Source organism: Mastigoproctus giganteus, chromosome 10, assembly GCF_048544385.1.
Source record: "Mastigoproctus giganteus isolate SK-2022 chromosome 10, ASM4854438v1, whole genome shotgun sequence".
NCBI classification, from domain to species: domain Eukaryota; kingdom Metazoa; phylum Arthropoda; class Arachnida; order Uropygi; family Thelyphonidae; genus Mastigoproctus; species Mastigoproctus giganteus.
Genome location: NC_143584.1, coordinates 216,543,825 through 216,569,201, shown reverse-complemented (window position 1 = coordinate 216,569,201; position 25,377 = coordinate 216,543,825). Strand labels below are relative to the sequence as shown.

General features: G+C 40.8%; 1 protein-coding gene across 3 annotated transcripts in view; it reads right to left on the bottom strand.

Moving 5' to 3' along the window:
* LOC150079908 (putative fatty acyl-CoA reductase CG5065) overlaps window positions 1-25,377 on the bottom strand; it is a 269,862-nt gene that overhangs the window by 50,982 nt on the left and 193,503 nt on the right. The window contains exon 1 of one of the 3 annotated variants that reach the window (XM_090383629.1): window positions 2,515-2,618. The exons of the other annotated variants lie outside the window; for them this stretch is intronic. The gene's annotated coding sequence lies outside the window, so the exon portion shown is untranslated. Of the gene's footprint in view, window positions 1-2,514; window positions 2,619-25,377 lie in introns of those variants that run through there. 3 annotated transcript variants of the gene reach the window in all.

The window sequence follows — 25,377 nt, the reverse complement described above, 5'->3', positions numbered from 1 at the left end:
CAGTGCTTGGAAAATAGGCACCTGCGAGAAGAATCGAGGTATTTAAAGCTTTAAATGATTGAGTAAACTAAATTCCGAAGGCATTCTTACTCTTTCTCAGCCAACATACAAAAAGGAAAAATTTTTAAGCTGAGAAAGGATGAATGCAAGACAGATGCGTGAAAAATTTTTTTTCAGCCAAAGAGTGATCATTAGCATTAGTTGAGGCATATGACGCAAGAAAGCAAGCTTATACCGTATTATCCAAAAAAAAAAAAAACCCTACCCATTTCACTCATCCAGTCACTCCAAATGTTTGTCTAGTTCAGCCTTAAATTTATTTAACCACAGGGGCTCACATCTGGTGAGTATGGGCTTGGCACACCTAGGGTTCTGAGCTGGATATCATCATTCTTCTCTTCCTTGGTGATTCCCTCTTCTCTCTCTCTCTCTCGGGGTAGTTAAGATTTTTTTTTTTTTTTTTGGCTGGTGCAGCATAAGCCTCAGGCTTCCTTGCATCATATGGCTAATAATAATAATATTTAAGCTATCAACTTCTACAAAAACAGATGGAAGTCTGTTTCAGCAATCAACTAACTACCCACTAGCTAAAGGCAAACTTCCGCACATCTATTCTACAACTGTCTTTCCTCAATTTGAACCTATGCCCCCTCAGGTTCTTAATCTGAGCGAGCGGAAGTATCCAATCAGCACTGAGCCTGTTCAAACCATTCAAGACCTTATACACCTCAATCAGACCACCTCGAGTGGTTGATTTCTAGTACAAACCATCGTCTAGTGTTGTGGGAGTGGGTAATTTGAACAAATTTAAGGAAGAATAAGCCAAATTATTATAGAGAATGGAAAGATGAGGTGGGTTGGGTTTTTGTTTTTTTTTGCTCTTCCTTGCATCACTTGCCACTATTAGGAATCAGAGGAATAAAATACATTTTGCAACATATAATTACAATCCATGTTCAAACTGCTCAGAAAGCATCAAAGCAGAGTCCCAGTTCATAAGTTTACTTTCTTAAATTTAATCTTAAAACTTCCTAGTTGTTAAAGAAAAAAAAAAAAAAATTCCACCAAATATTACGATGGTCATCGCGAGAACTGATGTTAAACATTTTCATGTGTTGGATAAACCTCTCACAAAAGTATTTTAAACTTGTTTTTGCTGACAAATATTTAACGTTCCGGTTGTTCATCCAAGGTGGTTATAAAGTCCTTGATCATTTTTAAAAATTAAGTCACGTAGAAAATATGCTATTCACATATATATGCAATGTAATGGGGAAATCTCACCACCAGAAGGTTTATTTATCCAATCCAGTACATGTATATTACTGTAATTTTAAAAGGCTGAATGTGTCCACCATGCTGGTCTGTAAGAAGGTGGAGCATGGTACTGTTAATCAAAGCCACTGTTTTGACCTCTAGAAAATCTCAGTTTTGTGTTTCGTTTTGATTGGGTCTCTTTAGGGAGAGGGCGATTAAATTCCAGTCTCCAACCTCCCGATGGATGCGCCCCTGTTCTTGACACTCTCCAGACACATGTTAGAAGAGACGGCTTAAACCTCTTGTGTAATGTAAAATTTCAGAGAATGCAAAGAAACAGGACTCTCTATACATGCATCCTTAAGACCATGCAAAGGCACAGGTGTGGTAGGCATATAGAAGAAACCCTGGAGACAGCAATTAAAACAAACAGGTGTGGTGAACTGGAGGCCAGAAATTGGAGAAATTCCTGGTGATTATTTTCTGTGTGAAGATAATCACCAGTAGCGAGAGTGGTAACCGCTTTTTTATACTCTTAAAAGAAATCCATTAGATTACAGAAGTATATGAAAAACCAGATTTATCTATGACCTTCATTTTTAAAATAATCAAAGATTTTATAACTGCCCTGTACATAACAATTGGTGGAGCGATTACAATATTTCTTCATCATTAATAATTTGTGGTGGTCATAACTCCGAAAGAATGACGATAAGCACTCCATATCTCAGGGTAACTCAATTTTTTTTTTTTTTTTTTAGCTGGTGCAGCATAAGCCTCAGGCAACCTCAATATTTAAAGATACTCGACAGTGGAACAAAAAAAGTAATAAATATAAAAAGAATAAACGAGTAATAAAACTGGATAAAAAATACGCTGAATGTGCTGTACTGAATATTTCTTATAAAGGTATGGATGCAGAAAAATAAGACATTTAGAAATAACTTCCAAGTAAAAAGGTGACGTGTCAACAGATGGTTTTCATTAATTCAATACTGGTATGGGAAATATTTTTTCCTGATACGCTATCTTGCTGTAATGAGTGTCTGTAACACATGCGCAGAATGAAAAGTAACAGTTAACCAGATATTATCCACAATCTTAACTTGAAAGAGTTCAGACAATTTTTATTCGAACATTCTGCAAGTATAACTGGCAATGTACAGTCCTGCACATACATCTACTTAACTGTAGTCCAATGCACACAAATTGTAACAGCAATGCATGAAAAAAGAACACAAGGAAACAGAAACTTACTTTTAAGTTACGACCAGATATCCATAACCGCTGTCCATTCCCACTACTGGAGGTAAAAAGACTCCCAATAGAAAATGCACATCGGAAGAGGAGTTCGAAGTACAGTCTTAGATCAATCATTACACAACATGCGGGAGTTGCGAACACCGACTGTTTCATCCGATAACAAGGGCTCTTATGTAAACACTTCAATCGTTCATACCTTAGCAGCGATGCGTTTCCCAAACCCAATCTTCATTGGCCTTTCTCCTTGCTTATTCATATAGTGTTGAGGTTGTAAGGAGGAAAAAAAGAGAGGGGGGGGGGAACTGATAAAGGATAAAAAATGTTTTCGTCTACATTCTTCCACGGATCGCATGTATCAATGATATTAAACATGAAAGGTCAGTGGCCAAAATGCTCATTTAATTTTGGGGAAGACGACAGAGTTCGAATCCGTCCACGACGAAGGAACTTTACGTCATTGATAGCAAGCAGTACACTGAAGAATTTCAATGTTGCCTTAGCTCCAGGCTAAAATAACCATTTTGGAATAATAAAAAAAAACAAAACATAATATATAATATTTGCTTATGTCCCTCTGTCCGGAACGCTCTTTGAACTTGAATAACTCAAAGACTAAAGAAGCTTTTGACCTGATTCCTTTTGAAATAGGTTTCGTTTATCAATAAGAGCGAAAGAAAAAAAATAAATAAATAAAATACAAAAAATTTTCCGATCGATTTTCGAATCCTGAGAATTGATTTAGCTCCCAGAAACTACTTTGAAGAGAAGACAATTTCTTGGCTTTTGTCATCACAATCAACAAATCTCATGGTCAGCCTTTCAACGAAGTTGGCGTTTTTGCTCATGAAAAACTTTATGTGCAGTTTTCAGGTCCAGATGATTTTTGTGCAATAATTGCAATTTTTTTTCTGAGCACGTTACAGTAATACATGTAAAAAATAATTAAATTGCACTTTTACCCGAGTTCGTCCTCAGCTAGAAGGGAGCTGAGGGAAAGGTGTTTAATGATTCCCATAATCTTCTACTCTCAAACATTTTTGAAGAAATATTCGTAACGGATATACCAGTATATGTATATTCAGTCACGTGGCTGGTTTCCCACATTCGTTCACTTTCTATCTTCTTTACAATAGTTACATAGTGATTCATAAAAATCTATTACACATTACAGTACTTCAGATAACATTATCTATATACTTTGTCTAAATATAAACGCAGCATTTCACTCCAAAAGATTAAAAATGATCTTTTTTATACAAATAGTGCATTATAATTCCATGCAAATTATTCAAATTAGAATAATTATACTGAAAACAGTAATAATTTTATTTTCTAATGGAATAAATCTGACGCAGAGGCATATTTTAATTTGAAAAATTACTACGTGTAATTTTAAACAATCTCGAACCCTCCCATCTGCTTAACGATTATCAGTATGGTTCCTTAGCTGTCGATCAACACATCGTTCATATCTGGGCCAATCCCAACAAAAAGTTGGGAGAAGCTCAAGCGGTTGCAGTTCGGTAGTATCTAAATAATTCTCTTGCCACTCGGCACTTGTAGTGGCAGAAAGCGCTTTATAAGTTCTAAACTAATGCTGAAGTATAAACAGATCTTTTTCTTCTACATTAATCAACCTCCATTCAATGGGGAATCCAATTCACAATTCTGCTGGTGTCATACACTACATTCCAATTTCCAGTGTTAAAAACCTTGAAAAACTCCTGTAAGAAAGGGGGGAGGGGAAAGAGGGAAGACGACTTTTTTTTTTTTCTAAGATTGAGCGGTATAACTATGATGATATACACTCACTAACCACTTTATTAGGTACACCTAATTAATAGAGAGTATATTCCCTCCCCTTTAGCCCTCAGAACAGTCTAGATTTGTCATAGGATGGAATGGCACAACGAAGTGTCGAAAGTCTGCCACGGGGATGCTAGTACATTTTGTTCAAGAAAGATCCGATATTTATCGGATCTTTCTTGAACAAGTTCTACCAGGGTTACTTGACGGTATGGGCCGACTAAGCAGTCACCGACCATACCTGCCCACACATTTATTGCGAAGCGATGTTGTGCCACATGGGGACTTATCTTCCAAGGTTTCCGGCGTCGCCACGGGGAGGCAGGAGCAGTGCCGCTAGGAGGCCAAGCGGTTAAAGTATTAGTTGATTAGTGACCTAGAAATATGGATAAAGAAAGAAAGGTGGGTTTCCTTTCTGTGTTCTAACTTGTGGCTTTTCAAGTATAGAACGGTTTTAAAAATAAGACTTTAGAGAAATGTAACTTAAAAATAACTTTAATCGCCTTTGTAGAGCACTCTATGAATCGCACAAATATCGCTTGGCCTCGAAATACGCTTAGCACCCGGGGCCATTGAGGAATGCGCCTATACTAAACAATTTCTGATACTGTAGAATCAAAATCTTGTTCTACTATATCAACGGTTTCAACATACACCAAGAAAACGCTCCCACAGCATTAAACTAGCCTGCATTATTGATTCCATAGATTCAAGCTACTTTCACCATATTCTGGTCCTCCCATTAGCGTGGAATCTGATGAATTTATGGAATCTAATGAGTTTTTTCAATTCTCCACTGACCTGTGGAGGATTGGATAAACCTGTTTCCCGAGCCCATTGTAACTTCCCACCAGCTTTATTTCTCGTGGTAAGAACACGAGATGGTGTTAATGAAGGATCGCTACATTTCATGAAAAAGGTAGGTGTACCTAATAAAGTGGCCACTCTTTGTACACTACCTTACCTAAAGTATTCGGACACTCCTACAAATACAGTGACCGGTGCGAAGGAACGGGATACACATAGAGTAGAACACGTTTAAAAGTGTGCAACAGATTACAAAAGTAGCAGAGCACAAATCATCCATTACTAACATATTGACATTTGGGCAATTCTGTGATTTGTCCAAACTGGCATTTCAGCATTAGCAAAGGCATATGATGCAAGAAAGCAAGCTTATAACATCATCAGCGAAAAAAAAAAAAAAAAACGTCCATCCCTTCCCATTTCACCCATCCATTCACTCCAAACGTTTGTCCAGTTTCACAACGGCAGATGGCAGTTTGTTCCAGCAATCAATTACCCACTGACCAAAATCAAATTTCTGCACATCTATTCTACATTTACCTTTCCTAAATTTGCATTTATGCCCCTCAAGTGAGCAATCTGAGCAAGAGGAAGAATCCAATCAGCACTGAACTTGCTGAAACCATTCAAAACCTTATACACCTCAATCAGATCACCTCGCAGGTGCCTAGTCTCCAGACGCTGCAACCTGCAGACCTTAAGCCTTTCTTGATAAGAGCAACCCTTGGTTCCCCTCACCAATCTTGTTGCCCTTCTCTGCACTTGTTCCAGCAGCTCTACATCCTTCCTAAAATGAGGCCTCCAGACCTGTATGCAGTACTCAAGGTGTGGCCTGACCATTGCCTTATACAAGGGAATAATAACCTCCTTCTCCATGCTAGTAAAATTCCTGTATATCATTGACAAGACCCCATGAGCTGCCCTGCCAGCACTGCTCAGAAAACTTCATATCTCACTGCACAATTACCCACAGGTCTCTTTCATTCTCCATTCCCTGAGTCTACACTCAGTAGTAACGCACAGTTGTTACGTTACTCTGGGTTTACAGCCCATAGCCGGCCACAAGCATGTTCAACCGGTTTTGTCGAACAGCGCCGCGCTCGAATGGTTTAAATAATAATATCATCAGCGTCTTTTCCGCATTTCTATCAACGAGCCTACTGCCATCTTAATGTCTAGGTACCTATATTATCGTCAACTCCAAGAGCGCTTGCGCGAGTCGACTTGAAAATTGATAATGAAGTATACGCCCTGAAGCAGGGCGTATACTTCATTCTCAATGCGCATGTTTCGTTTATAACATAAAATAATTTATTATTTCTTAGTTACCGTAAAATTTGTAAAAATAAAAAATGAAAACATCACTATTACAAAAACACCCCGTATAAGTTTTACACAGGATCCCAGAACCCGCAAGTAATTCTAGAACAGAGCCCCAAAATTTTGGGGCCGGTCATGCTACTACCTATATACAGTACTTTGCACTTTTCAAGGTTAACTTCAGTTGCCACCACTCAGCCCATCTGCCCAACTTTTCTAGACCCTGTTGCAGTAGCTTACTGTCATTAACAACCCTGCCAACCTTCATATCATCTGCAAACTTGGACATTAAGCTGATATATCTTCATCAACATCACTGATAAATACAAAAAACAACAATTGTTCAACACCGAACCCTGGGGGGTCTCCACTAATAAATTTAGTGCCCGAAGAGCAGTGTCCACTAATTACAATTCGCTGTCTTCTCCCACTCAACCATTCCTTTATCCATAGCAGCAACTTGCACCTAATGCCATACTGGCAAGGGCGTTCCTAGAGTATGTGGCGCACTGGTGCCAATTGAAATTCGGCGTTCCCCTTGAAAATTTTCTTCATATGTGTAGGTAAGTTTCAGGTGCCGGGGTGCAGTGCATCCCTTAACCCTCGAGACAGCCCGCCCCTGCTTACTGTTCCAATTTGTATAGCAGTCTTCCTGGGCAACAGTATCAAAAGCTTTCCTGAAATCCAAATATATGATATCAAAATGAATTTTTTGCATCCAGTTCCTTTTTGACCATATCCTAGTATCCAATCAAATTGGTCAGGCAAGACTTCCCCTTAACAAACCCATGCTGTGTCTGAACTATAACTGCCGTCTTGTCGAGATGATCCTGCAGTGCTGCTTTAACCAGTTACTCTATAATTTTCCCCGGAACGGAAGTGAAACTAAGAGGTCGGTAATTACTCGTGTCACCCTTTGATCTCCCTTTGTGAATTGGGGATACATCTGCAGTAAGTGGGGACCTTTTCTGAACCGAAAATTAAAATCGAATTTTTAACAAGTCACTCTACTGTGAAGAATGGTTACTAAACAAAGTAATCTATTATAGATTATCAAAACCGTTTTTGAATTTATTTGTTCATTATACAGGGTTGTTAAAATTAAAGTATCCCTATGTAGAGGGCTCTGGAGCGAGTTCTAAGGCTGACTGAAGAGAAATTTGGACAACAGGTACAATAAAGAATGCGCTCGCCATTTATTGGAAAAAAAAAAAAAAATTAGTTACAAAATCTGTCACTGTATGGCGCGTAACTATCTTAGTTACGATTATGCAAATAACTTACGTTATTTACATAATCCTAAGTTATTGCCACAGCGCCACTACTCAGCTCTACTCTACTGTATAAAAGCAAAGCAGTCCCTTCAAAATCATACACTAGATGCTTGCCTGCACTACAGTAGCAATGCCAACAACGTTGCAGGAAAAGGCGCTATTAGTGAAGCTTTACTATCAGAACAGCAACAATGCAGCTGCGACTATCAGAGAATTCCGGCATCAGAAGCGCATAAGACGCACGTGGACCTATGACTGTTGTGCTGTCCGCAAAATGATTGCGAAATTTAAAGCGACAGGACATCTTGGTGTTCAACCAAGTAGAGGTCGAAAACGAGGGGACTCCTCTCGTATTGAAAGTTTGGCTGTCGTGGATTTATCAAGTCAATCTCCATGTGGTAGCGCAAGTGTGCCAGCTGTTACTCGTGAAAATGGACATGCCGTATTCCACTGTAAGGTTAGTAGGTCCTGTAGCTATACAAGCCTTGGCTGATGATGTGACCATCTCGATTGAGGCTGACAGCAGAGCTTCTCTGGAAGCCAGAGGAAACCAGGCACTTCAAATCCTTCAGAACTGGGCAGCCCTACACAAACTAAGACTCTCACCCCAAAAGACATAATCCATTCTCCTGAAGGGATCACTGCAGCCTATTAGAAACACCACTATCAAACTTCAAGGCCAAACCGTCAAGCTAGTTTCTACGTTAAAACTACTGGGAATAGTACTTGACTCTAAGCTCACTTTCTCTCCGCATCTTGCACACCTCCACGCGAAAGTGAGAAACTACACTGCTCTCATTGCACGGGTGAGTCGTCGTCGTGATTGGGGATTGAACCGACGCACCCTTAAGATTCTGTACAAATCAATCTTCCCTTCCCTTCATAACGTATGGATCAGGGGTCTGGTTTCGCAGGGCAACTCTTTACAACAACAAACGTAAACTGGGAACCATCCAGCGCACCATCCTTCTTACTATTACAAGGGCATGCTGCACAGTTAGCAACCCAGCCCTTCAGGTTCTTGCGGGCGTCCTTCCGCTTGATCTGGAGGTTATTCGAAGGGGCCTCCACTATTGTCTATCCAGGGGTATACTAGCAACTATCCTTGGACACTCCATCAATAATCTGAATGAAATCAGGCAGGAAAAGAAAAAAAATTGCCATCCTACTACTTCAGACCTGGCAGGACAGATGGACTGCTACCGACAAGGGCCCAATCACGAAGAAATTTATACCTTATGTGAATGCCGTATTTCCTAAATCTCCAAATTGGTTTTCTCCTGGTCTTTATACCACCTACCTCATTACTGGACACGGATTAATAAACCATAAATTAACATCCACGGGAATCATTGACAACCCCTACTGTGCATGTGGTGAAATAGAAGACTGGAACCATCTAGTATATACCTGTCAACACTATGAGGACCTCCGCAGCATCCTGTTTACTCGTATACAAGATAACCCTCAAGAAAATGAACACTTATTCATCACAGAAGAAAACTACTACTACGAGTTTACCAAGTATGCACAAGCCCTCTTCACAAGACGGAGCACCCTATTGCCAACACAAAATAGGAACAACCCAAACATCTGATCCTAACCTAACTGGCTAACCGATCTTAACCTGGATAGGATCAACTGGCGTACGGGCCACCTCATTCCTCAGTGGCAACTTGCATACGGCTCTCTTGCTGTCTTATTTATCGTCCTTCCCGGGTTCCCCTTTCAACTGATGGCGCTTATTGCTCCATTGATAACCTGGAGGATGCCTTCGCCTACATCCTCCATATTTCTAGCTATACCCTCCTTTCTTGCGTACACTCTGTACTTCCCCGACTCTACCTTTTTTTTTTTTTTTGTTCCCATCCAGGAAGCTCTGGCGACCCTGGCGGAGACAAGCCAGAGAATAATGGGCAGACTGGCTACCTGCTAGTGGTGTGTGTGCGGGCAACGTGGAGTCCCACCAGGGGCCCTGCGGCCAAATGCCAGGACACACAACAGAACCTAACGCAATATGTCATATACAACACACAACACTTTTCTGGCATTTACAGTAGTACTGTATTCCTTCACCATCTCCACTAGGGATCTTGACCCCCTGGTCTCTGACTGGAAGGTTATCCCAGACTGTACCCTCAGCGACCATAGAGTCATACTTTTCCTCATAAACTTAACCCCACTGAAAAAAGACAACCAGATAAGACTGCTTGCACTTGTGAGGTTCTCCACCAGAAATGTCGACTGGCAATCCTTTGAACGTTCTATTAAAGGAGACTTCCCTGAAAGTGAGCCAAATCCCAATGAATCCATGTAAGCCAATGAACTGGTAACTGCTCTCCAGCAAGCAATCCTCAAAGCATCCTATAAATCCGCCAAAAAGAAAATATTCCGACCTATTGTCTCCACTTGGTGGACCAATGATCTCACTAGACTTCGGAGACTGGCAATGCGAGCACGACGTTACTACCAGCGGCACCGGGACTGGGCACCCCCAGAAGTCGAACGGCTCTACAGTGACTACATCCAAAAGAAAAACGACTATATTAAAGCCATAGCAGCCAGGAAGAAAGCAACCTGGGTGAGCTTTGTTAAGGAAACGAAACTGGAAATTCCAACCCCTGGGGTTTAGTATATAAAATAACAAGAGATAAATCCTTCACCCCTGAAATTTTTAACACTGTACAGGCTAACTCTCAGGAAACCTCCAACTGGTTTGATTCAGCCAATCCAATCCTTGACAGGTTGTTTCCTCCAGACGATGTTGCTGAGGATCTCCCAGAGCATACAGCAATTAGAAGAGCAAATCGAAACTATGCCACAGAAAGCACAACGGATCCTTTCACCCTGGAACAGCTAAATGCAGTATTACAGAAAATAAACCCAAACAAATGCCCTGGCATAGATCAGATAGAGTATACCTTCATCTTTCGTCTGTTTAAACTAAGGCCGCTATACCTCCTCCTGTTGTACAATAAATGCCTCCAGGGAGGTATCTTTCCCAAGGACTGGAAAACTGCTCTTCTGCGCCTGATAAAGAAACCACACAAGCCACCTTCAGATCCTCGCTCCTTCCGTCCCATTGCACTCTTGGCAAATCTCGGGAAAATTCTTGAGCGTCTTATGGCCCTAAGAATCTCGGCGCTTTTCCAAGAGAAAAATCTAATCTCTCCACATCAATATGGCTTCACACCAGGACGCTCCTCTGAAGAGGCCCTTTTTGACCTGGTGTTACATATCGAAAACTCCGAAGCTAAGTTTGAATTGGCAATCTTTGTCGATTTTGAGGGAGCGTTCGACACTGTCGGTGGGACAGCGCTTTGGAGCGCCTCCGGTCTGCCTCCTGTTCCCATCAATTATATAAACTTTTCCTTAGCTACTTCTCCGAAAGAACTGTTATCCTAAAATCTTAGTATCAACATGTCCTCAGGCCTGTCTCTCGGGGATGCCCCCAGGGGTCGGTTTTGGGGCCTGTGGTGTGGAATATGGTTCTACAGAATTGGCTCTCCCGTTCTTTTGAGAACACCAAAGTTGTTGCCTTTGCCGACGACCTTACCGTCATTGTGTCGGGAAAATCTAGGAGTGCCATTGAACATAATGCCAATCTGGTCCTGTCTGATCTCTCCTCCTGGGCAGCATTGAACAAACTCCGCATTAACCCAAGTAAAACCAAAATGATGCTCTTTAAGCACAAGCTAGACCTCAGGCGTCCACCACAGGTTAAAATCTCTGGAATCCGGCTACCCATAGTTACTGAAGCTACCATTCTTGGAGTGGTAATTGATCACAAACTGAGCTTCCTGCCACACCTCACCCATCTCAGATCAAAAGTTAAGAAGCTCTCTGGCTCCATAATTCGTATCTCCAGGAATGACTGGGGCCTTTCCAAGAGGACATTTCGTCTGTATTATAAAGCAGTCTTCCTTCCAATTGTCACATATGCAGCCGGTGCCTGGTTTCACCGAGTTGGCTTGGTCAAGATGAGAAACAGATTGAGTTCCATCCAACGTACAATGCTACTGGCTACCCTGAGAGTTTGCAGAACAGTTTCTACAGCAGCCATCCAAGTCATAGCTGGAACTCTTCCTCTTGATTTGTATGCTGCTTACAGAGGACTAGTATTTAGAATTAAAAACAGCATCCCCACTAAGTTCCTTGACATCGAGCTTGATCTTGACACTGACCCAAAAGCTGAGAAAGCCAGATGCTACAACGAGTTAGTGAACATCTGGCAGACCCGCTGGGATACATCCCAGGTTGCAGTGGTTACTAGAAGATTCCTTCCTGATGTAACCTTTACATCCTCTAATTTGGTCCAATCCTGGCTTTCCTTCACCATGGAGACTTCCTTCCTAGTTACTGGACATGGCTCTCTTAATGAAAAACTGCACCAACTAGGCCTCTGCACGACTGACCTGTGCTACTGTGGAGCCAAGGAAAACTGGAGGCACATCCTTTTTGACTGTATTCTGTACGAAGACTTGAGACAAGATTTAGTGACTACCATCCCAATATCGGAAAACCAATTAGACCAGTTACTCCAAACCCCTGAACGTTTATTTGCTCTTCACAACTTTGCTATGGAAGTCTTTGCTCGAAGGAGGAGATCAGATAGAGTGATTAACACTCCTGGCATTGGGCCTGAAGTGGATTAGACAATGGTGTTTTTTTTTTTTTTTTTTTCTATCCTGCTCCTCCTTGCATTCTGTTTGGAGTCAGCCACTCCACACTTACTTTTATTATATATATATATATTTTTTAATTATTTTTATTTATTTATTTATTATTTTTTTTTATTATTTTATTTTATTATTATTTTTATTTTTTTATTTTTATTTTATTATTTTTTTATATATATCATTTTTTTTGTTTGTTTTGTTTTATTTTTAATTTATTTTATTATTTTATTTATTTTTTTTTCCCCCATTACCAACACCACGGGTGATTTTTTTTTTTTCCTTTCCTTTTTCTTTCTTTTTTGTCTGCCCCTCTGGAATGGGCCCCCAGAGGAGCCTGACCTACCTGCTGGCAACATCATGTGGGTCAGAGTCTCTTTTGAGACAGTACGTGCATTACTGGGACTGGCCCACCTTCCCGTGGTGTGGACGAGTACCCAGAATCATCTGTCCAGGTGATTGATGCTTCTGGGTAGCCAAGTGGCCAGACACAACAACAGAACATACACATAATACACACAAACCTACGTCACACACACATCTGGCCCAATTGTAGTGATACTGTTCTTCACAGAGATACGAGGTGGAGTTGAACAGATGTTCTAGGTGCCGCCCTTTACAAAAACACATGTCCACATGTCCGTGTATTCCTTCACAGCGAACATATGGCGCAGATGTGGGATACCACAGGTGGCGCCTGACCCTAATACCATGCACACTATGTAAGGTTAGTAATGCGTCAGGTATTGCGGTACTCTCCTTACAAGATGCACATGCTACAACAGCTAAAGCATGGTAATGTAGATAATGTAGGGTGACACGAATAATTACAGACCAGTTAGTTTAACTTCTGTTCCGGGTAAAATAATGGAGTCACTGGTTAAAGATGAATTGCAGGATCATCTAGACAAGACTGCAGCAATAATTCAGACACAGCATGGGTTTGTTAAGGGAAAGTCTTGTCTGACAAATTTGATTGGTTATTATGATGTGGTCACAAAGGAACTGGATGCAAAAAATAATTTTGATATCATATACTTGGATTTCAGGAAAGCTTTTGACACTGTTGCGCATGGAAGACTACTGTACAAATTGGAGCAGAATGGTATTAAGGGTAAGTTGCTACAATGGATAAAAGGATGGTTAAGTGGGAGAAGACAGAGGGTGGTAATCAATGGGTGCTGCTCTTCGTGGACTAATGTTATTAGTGGAGTCCCACAGGGTTCGGTGTTGGGTCCACTGTTGTTTGGTATATTTATCAATGATATTGATGAAGGTATATCAGGCTCAATGTCGAAGTTTGCAGATGACACGAAGGTTGGCAGGGTTGTTAATGACAGTAATGGCAGTGTGCTACTGCAACAGGATCTAGATAATTTGGGCAGATGGGCTAAGAAGTGGCAACTGAAGTTTAACCTTGACAAATGCAAAGTACTGCATATGGGTAGAAGTAACCCCAGAGAAACGTACCAACTGTGTGGTACTACACTTAAGGTGGTAGAAAATGAAAAAGACCTGGGAGTAATTGTGCAGTCAGATATGAAGTTTTCTGAGCAATGTAGACAGGCTGCTAGGGCAGGTCATGGGGTTTTGTCAATGATATATAGGAATTTTGCTAGCAGGGAAAAGGAGGTGATTGTCCCTCTGTATAAGGCAATGGTCAGGCCACGCCTTGAGTACTGTGTACAGGTCTGGAGGCCTCATTTTAGGAAGGATGTAGATTTGCTTGAGCGTGTACAGAGAAGAGCAACACGATTGGTGAGGGGAATGAAGGGATCCTCTTACCAAGAGAGGCTTAAGTTCTGCAAATTGCAGTGGCTGGAGACTAGGCACCTGCGCGGTGATCTGATTGAGGTTTATAAGGCCTTGAATGGGTTGAGCACGCTGAATTCTGATGGGATCCTCCCACTTGTTCAGAATACGAACCTACGGGGACATAAGTTCAAATTAAGAAAGGATAGATGTAGAATAGATGTGCGGAAATTTGCCTTTAGCCAGCGGGTGGTTAATTGCTGGAACAAACTTCCATCTGTCGTTGTGGAAGTTGATAGGTTAAATAAATTTAAGGAGGAACTGGACAGGCAATTGGAGGGTATGGTGTGATTTTTTTTTTTTTTTTTTTTGGCTGATGCTGCATAAGCTCCTACACTTGCTTTCTTGCATCAAGTGCCACTACTACTACTACTACTACTACTACTATTTGTTTCACATACGCACTTCAGTTTCTGGCGTGAATGACAGTGGATATCACTTGTCTATGGAACATCCTTTGGAGTGATGAAGCCCACTTCTGCTTAAATGGACAAGTGAATATGCACAACTGTCGCATTTCGGCAACAGAAAACCCTCGAGTTATCCAAGAGGTCCGGTTGTATTCTCCAAAAGTGATAGTGTGGTGTGGATTTACGGCCAAATTCATGATTGGGCCATTTTTTTTTTTTTTTTTTTTTTTTGAACAGGTAACACCGACTGGACCCGGCACCTGTTCCGTAACTGAACAGCGATATTATGAAATGTTGGCAAATTTCGCAATACCACAGCTGCAACAACGTGGGTGTCTTCAGAATACCATATTCATCCACCGTTGTGTCCAAAGATTGCTAAGGCAACACTTTACAGACGAGTGGGTCATCAGGCGTTGTTTCCAGACATCCTGGTCACCCCGATTACCGGACCTCACCCAATGCGACTTCTGGTTGTGGGGTTTTTTGAAGAACCAGGTATATCGGGAAGGATGTCAAACTCACTGAACAACTGTAGCGCTGTTCAAGTGATATGTATTGCCACAGCGCCATATAGTGACAAATTTTGTAACAAATTTTTTTTTCCAATAAATGGCGAGCGCATTCTTTATTGTACCTGTTGTCCAAATATCTCTTCAGTATGAGCCTTAGAACACAGCCCTCTACATAGGGATACTTTAATTTTAACAAAGCTGTAAATTGGCTACTATATAAGGTATAATCAAAATGTTTGGAGACTGACAGAACATGTAATATGTTTGGTGACTCATCTAGATATAGAAAAGCATGAATCAGTTGTTTGTCTGTAGTCAGTCTGAATAAAATAAATTTTCTGCTTATACTCCGGGACAACCACACTATCAGATTTACAATATAGAGGGAATACAACATCGTATTTGGCAATGACGGGTTTTAGCATTAGTTGAAGCATATGATGCAAGAAAGCAAGCTTATACAGCATCAGCAAAGAAAAAAAAAAATTCAGCCTTAAATTTATTTAAGCTATCACAACTTCCACAACAAGAGATGGAAGTCTATTCCAGTAATCAACTACCCGCTGGCTAAAAGCAAACTTCCGCACATCAATTTTACAACTGTCTTTCCTCAATTTGAATCTATGCCCCCTCAGGTTCTTAATCTCAGCAAGTGGAAACATCCCATCAGTATTGAGCTGGCTCAAACCATTCAAGGCCTTGTACACCTCAATCAGATCACCTCGCAGGTGCCTAGTCTCCATATGCTCCAACTTATAGAATTTAAGCGTGCGTCTCCCGGTAAGAGAACCCCTTTGTTCCTCTCACCAATCTTGTTGCCCTCCTGTACTCATTCTAGCAACTCTACATCCTTCCTAAAATTAGGCCTCCAGACTTTACGCATTATTCCAGGTGTGGCCTGACCATTGCCTTATACAAAGGTATAATCACCTCCTTGTCTCTGCAAGCAATATTCATATTTATCATTGACAAAACTATCACCTGCTCTGGCAGCCCGAGATGCTCAGAGAACTTCATATCTGACTGCACAACTATCCCCTGGTCTTTTTCATTATCCAACTTCCTGAGTGTAGTACAACACAGTTGGTACGTTTCTCTTGGGTTACTGCTACCCATATGGAGTACTTTGCATTTGTCAATGTTAAATTTCAGTTGCTACTTCTCAGCCAACTTGCCTAACTTTTCTAGATCCTGTTGCAGTAGCGTACTGTCCTTACTATTATTAACAATCCTGCCAAACTTTGTATCATCTGCAAACTTTGACATTAAGGCTGGTATACCTACATCGATATCATTGATAAATACATAAAACAATTATGAGCTCAGCACCAAACCCCGGGGGACTCCGCTAATAACATTAGCCCATGTAGAGCAGTGTCCATTTATTACCACTCTCTGCCGTCTCCCACTCAACGAACCCTTTATCTATTGCAGTAACCTGCCCTTAATGCCACACAGCTCCAATTTGTACAGTAGTCTTCCATGTGCAACAGTATCAAAAGCTTTATTGAAATCCAAGTATATGATATCAAAATTATTTTTTGCATCCAGTTCCTTTGTGACCACATCGTAATATCCAATCAAATTGGTCAGACAAGACTTCCCCTTAACAAACCCATGCTGTGTCTGAACTATTTCTGCTGTTTTGTCTAGGTGATCCTGCATCACTTCTGTAACCAGTGACTCCATTATTTTCTCCAGAACAGAAGTTAAATTAACTGGTCTATAATTGCGTCGCCCTTTGAACCCCGTTTGTGAATTGGGGATACATTTGCACGTCTCCAGTCCATGGGGTCCTCCCCTGAATCTAAGGATGCTCTCATAATTATGGCCAAGGGTTTCCTTACTTCCCTCGCTGCCTCCTTCAATATAACTGGATAGATTCCACATGCCCCAGGTGCCTTTTTATGTTTAACTTCAATAATTTCTCCTCCACTTTACTCTCCTTTATTACAAAATCATTTACCTCCCTGTTAGAGTTTAGTAAACTTCTATCCTCGACTTCCTTACAGAATTCGTCATGTGTGAATGTAGATGCAAAATTATCATTCAGTTTATCAGCTATCTGAGCATGATCATCAACAGCCGAACCACCAACATATAGTGGACCAATCTGATCCATTCTCTTCCTTCAAGAGTTTACATAAGTAAAGAAGTCATTGTTTTTCTTTGCATCCTTTGCCAAGGATTTATCATAGCCAACCTTCTCCTGCCTAACCTCCTTTGTGACGATTATAGACTACCTTATATCTGCCATAGGCTTCTGTGTCACCTGCTAATTTATATGCATCCCACGCATTTTTCTTCTCTGCCACGAACCTCGTTAGTTCATCTGACATCCATTTAGGCCTACATCTTGAACAGTATTTCTTAGATAGTATGAAAAGCCTACTAGCCTCCCATTTACAATTCACTGTTTTTAACATCGTCAGTTGATCCCACTGTAGAGAATTAAAAAACTGCCTGAGACCACTGTAGTCACCTTTACGAAAACAAAAACCCTTCCCTTTACCCTTGATGTTAGTTACATCTTTAAGTAAATCCCACATCAGTAGACAGTGATCACTGTCACCTAGAGCTTCCTTTATCTGCAAATTCCTAATGCAGGAGTCTTCACTGTTGATAATCAGATCAAGAGTATTACTCCCTCTGGTTGCCCCTTGAACATGTTGCTGTAGAAAACAATCCTCCAATAAATCCACAAAAGTCTTGATAGCGTGCGAGTGACCAATCTTCAAGTTCCAGTCAATATCTGGAAAGTTAAAATCCTCCATTACAAGACATTCTGATTTACTGGCTCATTCTATTTCTCTGCATAATTGTTCGTTGTACTCATCAGAGTCATTAAGCATAACACACTCCTAATCTCCTTTATTCACACCAAACTGACTATGTCAACTGGATGCACTTCTAGATTTTGTATGTTTCTTAACTAACAGCATATCCCCTGCTTCCTTCCTACAATGTCTATTCTGTACACATTGTACTCCAAATTTCCAATTCTGCACTGCTTATATCTGTGTGACCCCATGTCTCTGATATCCTAACAATATCTGCCTTTGATGTCTGAATCAGCACTTCAAATTTATTTACTATACTTCTAGCATTGGTGTACATGCAAGTATACATGCACCTGTTCTTACTCTTAGTTACCCTAACACAGCTTATGTATTTATTTGGTCCATGATGACTCCCAGCAGCTCTTGAAGTCTCCAGCAACTTGCTCTCTATGCTGCTGCTCGTTACAATAGAAGCAGTGAGAATAGATGTCGCCTCTGCCTGCGGCTACTGTTAATCTTTTAGTCTGTGAACCCCCCAAGTTAGCAGTTTTCCGACCCACCTAAGACTGCTTCGATAGCATCAGCAAATATTCTTGCACCCTTTCTATTTAAGTGTATCCCATCCCTGTAGAAGCAATCTCTCCTATTAGCAAGCATAGACCACGCTGAAAAAAAATTCTACCCCATGAGCCTTGCACAATCTTTCCAGGGCCGAACTGATCGACAAGGCTCTCATCATACACTCACTCCTATCGTGTCTAGGCAGAATTGCAGACACTTTCAAATTCAACCCTAGCTCGCGACTTTTTTTCAACATTGACCAGTTAAGTGAATCCGCAGATCTCTTACTCTTAAGGTCATTAGTGCCAATGTGTACAACAATATCAACTTGAACCCGGGTCACTGAAGGCACGCGTAATTAAACTACATTACTGGATAAATTTTCTAATTTTTTTGTACTGTACAAAGGCTATTTCTCTCTGCGACTTTCGGTTTCGAAAATTCCGTCGACCGAGCAGACGAGTAAAAAATTCGTCTGCTTAAAATGCAGACAATCTGAAACATTCCTTTATAATGAAAGCATTCGTGGACACGTATTGCTAGTATAAATACTAAGACCACAGAAAACAAGAAAAGAAAATTGAATCCAAAATAAATCTATTGGAGGTTTCCACTCTATTCTTCACAAAAAATTTGGTTCGAATCGGTATAAAAGACTTGCAATCCATACTTATCAGGAAACCAAAGGCTGTTCCTCCCTGCGACTTTCGGTTTCGAAAATTCAGTCGACGGAGCAGACGAATAAAAAATTCGTCTGCTTAAAATGCAACAGACAATTTGCAGAGTTCTTTCTTTAATTTATTGATCAAAATTCACTTCTTCGCTTGGCTAAATTTTAAAACCATAAGATTATTAATAAACCTTATTAACTGTAATTAGAACAATAGCGAAAATTAAACATACTTACAAAAAGTGGCATATACAAAACTACAGCAATCCTTCCCTCTAGTAGAACACAAAAATCGTACCCTCCTTATACCTCCTTCATAATGATAATCTGAAATCGTTAAATATATTTTTGAATGACGTAAAATCCCTTCAACCACGCCTCTTGTAATACTCAGATGTTCAATATGCACAAGTTTTTCCTCGTACGATGCTAGCAGGAAATGAGAACCCACTATCGGTTTCAAAAGAATTGCTCTGAGATTTACGCGTCTAGAACTACACCACAAACAACCTTTTCCTGAAAGTTTAGGAAAATATTAGCGTATGTTGAATAGGTGTTTTATGCGTTTCGCTGCATTTTAAAATGAATTTCACTGAGCCGGGGAGTTCTACGATGAATTTCAGTGAGCCGGAAATTTTGCTTCGAAAAAAAAAAAAAAAGAAAATGAGCAACAGTAGCCAACGAAATTTTAAAATAAGCTTTCGGAGAAGATGCGATATGTTGTTCGAAGACTTTTCAGTGGCTCCCAAAGTTTAAAGAGGGTCGATTGTTTTTCGAAGATGATCTTGCCCTGGTCGCCCTCCAACTACTTCAAAAACCAATGATCCAATCGCTCGTGTTCGTGATCTCATCAGGAGTGATCAACATTAAACTATCCGAGGAACTGCTAGTGAGACTGGTATTTCTTATGGGACATGTCAATCAATTTTATCAAAAGATTTGGGAAGCGCGAAGCGTTTCAGCAATTCTGCGCCTCGCATGTCAGGGTCTTCGTCTACCTACTGCAGACCCACGCTTTGTTTTTTCCATCAGTACTGGTAACGAATCCTGGATATAGCTATGACCATAAACCAAAGGAAGACTCCACTGAAAGACTCCATCTTCTCCAAGGTTTAAAAAAGGAAGACAAATCTCGATCAAATACGAAAATCATGCTTATCGTATTCTTTTACTCACAGGTTGTGCATCATGAATTTGTCCCTCATAATCAAACAGCGAACCAGGAATATCATAAAAACAGTTCTACGGCGATTGCACAATGCTATTCGGAGGAAACCACCAGAAAAGAGGGCTTCAAGGAATTGGCGCTTGCATTAAAACAAGGCTCCTGCACACTCGGCGCTTTTCATTAAAGCACTCCATTACTGTGGTCGCCTATTCAGGATCTCCAGGAAAGATTGGGGCCTGACTAAGAAAACTTTATATTGGAGCTGACTAAGAGATTGCCCGCTAGAGGGCCAGTGTAGTTAGTTGTGTGATTTTTGCTCTCTTTGTTTTATTGCCTAAAATAGTGGTTTATTGGAACCTGCCAACCTATTAATACATCACAGCAGCTGTCCAAAGTCTGGAGAAGCTATGGAGATGACAATGGGATCAAGACTTCTGAGTTAAGTAAATTTATTTTAAATTTAATATAACTTTCATACGCACAGCGATACTCATCGAATCTCTTCTCTCACCGCCTACTGTAAGACAAAGACACAAACAGTGCTAAACGTTGAGCGCCTAAAGGCGATTACTCATCCACCTGGGCAATTTTTCTCCACCATCTACTAAGCGCTTTTCTCACTGCTGTCTCTAGCTCGACTTCATATTTTCAAGTCACGGGAGACACGGTGAATGCTACAACTGACTAATTTGCCCCAGAAGAAAGCTTAAAAACTTTTCTTTCTTAACCTAAATTTAACACAAGATTCTTTGACGTATTGTGCCTACTTGTGGTAAACAGCATTCAGCTTATTTTGTCTTGTCTTGTACGGAACTTGCTAATCCGAACACACCCGATTTTTCGTATTTTTTGCAAATACCCACAATGAGCGATACTGAACAGGAAGTGATGGGAAAAGAGGGATCAGAACATCCCACCCCACTTGACAAGCGAGACTTCTAACCCCGAAGATGACCTAAATAAGACTACCAAGAAAAAGGAAAACCCAAAAAATCGAAGCAGGGGACGGTCAGGAGCCAACTCTACAACCCTCAAAGAGGTACCTGAGGAAGGAGAAAATGATACCTCCAGTGATTCTGAAAATGAATACTCCAAAAGTCAGGATCCCCCCCATGACTGGTACTCCTGTTGAGCAAGTTATAGCCATTCGGGGTTCACTCGTAAAATATATGGCCAAACAACCTAGATTCACTGCGGCCATCAGAACAGACATCATCCAGCTTTTCGGCAAGGTGGAGCATATTATCCTCAACCTGCACGTTGACAATGAGAGAATGCAAACTAAGCTGGATGTTCTAGCTCAGGAACAGGAAAAACAAATGCTACAACGCCCCCATTCCTTTTCTGAGGCGTTGAGAAATGGCTTAACTACAGCCACAAGTAATCAGCCGCCCAGAGCAAAACCTGACAAAGAACCTAAAAAACAAACGGAGGCTCACGTTATATTAGTTAAGCCTACCGAAGGCGCAAGACTGGGAACGAGTGAGGAGGTCAAAGAGACACTCACAAAAAACATGAAAGAACATAAGAATTAAAAGTATACGAAAAATCAGGAACCCTGACATTATAATAGAGACAGATACCAGAGTGGAGGCACTGGAAATCCTAAAGAATACGGATATACCCAACTATGGATTGCGGGTGGAGGCTCCGAAGCGGAAAGGACCATCAATAGTCCTGTTTGACATCGATGAAAACCTAACCCCTCAGGAATTAAAGGATGAGATCCTTCGCAGGAATCTCAATATGTGCCTAACAGAGGGGGACCAGGAAAAGCGCGTAGCGCCGAAATATAGTACCAGGGCAAAAGTACCAGGAAATGTTAACTGGATCGTTCAGCTGTCACCAAGGGCATGGCAGATCATCGGCTCACAAAACAGGGTTTACATTGCCTGGGGCAGCCATAAATACCGGGAGCACATCTCTGTCCCCAAGTGTTACAGGTGCCTGCGTTTCGAACATACGTCCCATACATATAATCAGCGAGAGTCCACCTGTGGGCACTGTGTCCAAAAAGGGGCGTGAGTTTAAGGACTGCCCTGCCAAGGCACAGCCGCCCTCCCGCGCCAACTGCAAGGCAGCAAATGCACCCCATGACCACTCAATAAGAGGCGCCACCTGTTCAGTCTACAAAAAAAGTCAAGAGTATATACCGATCAAGGATAAATTATGGATAGGCAAGCCGCTATACCCGCTCAACAACAGATTAAAATACTTCAACTTAATGCACAACGAGCAAGAGTGGTCGCTGACCAATTAAAAATCAAAGCAGAAGAGCAGCACATCGACGCATTCTTGCTTCAAGAACCCTATGTCTGCAAGGGTAATGTAGTTGGATATCCAATCTCATACAAAATTATACACTGCACAGATGACCAGCCATGGGCCGCAGTAGTTATCAGGAATAATACTACTACTAATACAGAGATTACAGCCGTTCGTATCGCACCACTCTGTACTTCTATCAGCGCTTGTGCCCAGATCCTAACACCCCGTGGCTCCATCTACCTGCTCTCAGTATATAGTCACCCCGGTGAGGACATCACTGTTCCAACATCACTCATCCAGATGGATCTCCACCTTCTTCCTGGAGGGAGGCTGCTGGTTGGAATGGATGCCAACTGTCGCTCTGCCCTGTGGCACAGCCAAACACCCAGTAGGGCTGACTAAGAAAACTTAGAATAGATATATTTGAGAATGTATATAAATCTTGTATATAAACTGATCGTATATAAATCATGTATATAAATTAATAGTATATTTATCTTGGGATTGTACATAAATTGTGTATGTGTGTAAATAAATGAATGAAAAAAATATTCGCCATAGGCATTGGATTTAGCTCCCGATGATTTTTTTCTTCCCATGATTAAAATCCTCTTGAAAGGTCACAGATTTTCATTGACTGAGGAAATCATTCAGAACGCGACACAGGAACTATTAACTTCTAAAAGAGTTGGAATCGGAGTATACCGTTTCAAGGAAACCATTTCGAAGGAGATCTAATCAAATAGCCGGTAGGTTTCATCATTTCCCTAAGCCCCCCCCACAACTTTTTTTATACCTCGTATACTAAATGTGTAATCAGAGTACTAACTCTTAACATTTATGACCCGCATCCTCAAATATCTTCGAAAGCAGTGGACGTTTCAAAAACATTTAACACTAATTTAAACCATTGCAAAGCAGTACTTTACACCCAGCATAGGTCGACTCGTATAATAAAATACAGTATTTGATCCAATTTATTTAGGCTCTGGTGGATCCAGGAAGATACGCTCCCCCCAATTCCAAGGATCCGCCACTGCTCTGCACAAATAACCACAACCATCGACTATCTACAGTTTCTTAAATCTTGATTATTAGGACATTTACCACTAGACAGTGGGACTATGAACTTCGTTCCATGCATGACTTTGTCAAGTGATGTAAGGGAGCATGGTTATGCAGCATCAAACAAAAACATTAGCATTAGCTGAGGCATATGATGGTAGATGACTTTCATCAACCGGTGAAATACCACCACTTTGCTTATTGGAGGCTTGAAGTGGTGAAACCCACGTTTAGTCTCTAGAGCAAAGTTTCCGGCATCCCTTCAACCCACGCACGGTACTAAGTACTATAGGTTTTGATACCTTTCGTGTTTGGGGGTTTCATAAAAAAAAAAAAAAAAAAAATGATGCAAGAAAGCAAGCTTATAGAGCATCAGCCAAAAAAAAAAAAAAAAAAAATAAATAAATAAATAATAATAACAATGATAAATAATTAAAATTTTTAAGAAATTAATAAAACCTTCCCATTTCATCCACCCGGCCACTCCAAATGTTTGTCTAGTTCAGCCTTAAATTTATTTAAGCAATCAACTTCCACAACAACAGATGGAAGTCTGTTCCAGTAATCAATTACCTGCTGGCTAAAGGCAAATTGCCGTACATCTATTCTACAACTGCCTTTCCTCAATTTGAATCTGATCCCTCAGGTTTTTAATCTGAGCAAGCGGAAGTATCCAATCAGCAATGAGCCTGCTCAAACCATTCAAAGCCTTATACACCTCAATCAGATCACCTCGCAGGTGACTAGTCTCCAGATGCTGCAACTTACAGAATTTAAGCCTCTCCTGGTAAGAGAACACCTTTGTTCATCTCACCAATTTTGTTGCCCTTCTCCGTACTCGTTCTAGCAACTCTACATTCTTCCTAAAATGAGGATTCCTGACCTGTACGCAGTACTCAATGTGTGGCTTGACCCATGCCTTATACAAAGGTATAATCACCTCCTTGTCTCTGCTAGCAAAATTCATATAAATCATTGACAAAACTCTGAGACCTGCTCTGGCAGCCCGTTAGCACTGCTAACAGGCTGCCATGACCTGTAAAATACTAGTTACCACACTATATTTCTTAGTCGCCGATGATGCCAAGGCGACTGGATTTATCAAGCCAAGCAAATTACAAATTAAAATGCATGCAAAAGGTTGATGCATACAGTACTGTTTCATAAATGAAAAACTGTCTGGTCCTATTTTCTGATTCTTTACGACCTTACTGATAAATGACAGATCGTAAAATAACAAGTACCTAAATAATTATGATTTAACTTAAGTTTTTAATATTTAAAAAAAAAAAAAAAACATAGCGAACGTTTGAATGAAAGTGTTCCTTAAAGTCAATGAACACAATCATTTTTATTTAGTGTATGATGCGTTTAGTAACTATTGAAATTAAGGAAGTATACTTAACTTATTTTATAAAAAATAAAAAAATAATGAAAAAAAAAAAAAAAAAAAAAAAATATATATATATATATATACACAGGGTGATTCACTACCAGTGCGACAAACTTGCAGGAGGTGTAGGGGGCACAAAGACGAATCGGAATCACATAGCATTGCAGGGTCCGAAATGCCTTCGTCATGCGGTAGAGGACGTTGAACGGGAGGTCGCGTGAACAGCGATCCCGCTGGAAGTCAGCATTTGCGAACCGGTTCCCGAGGCAGTAGGATGGTTGAGTATTCAAACGTTGAACTGGCCGACATGCACCTCGCGTATGGAGCTGCGG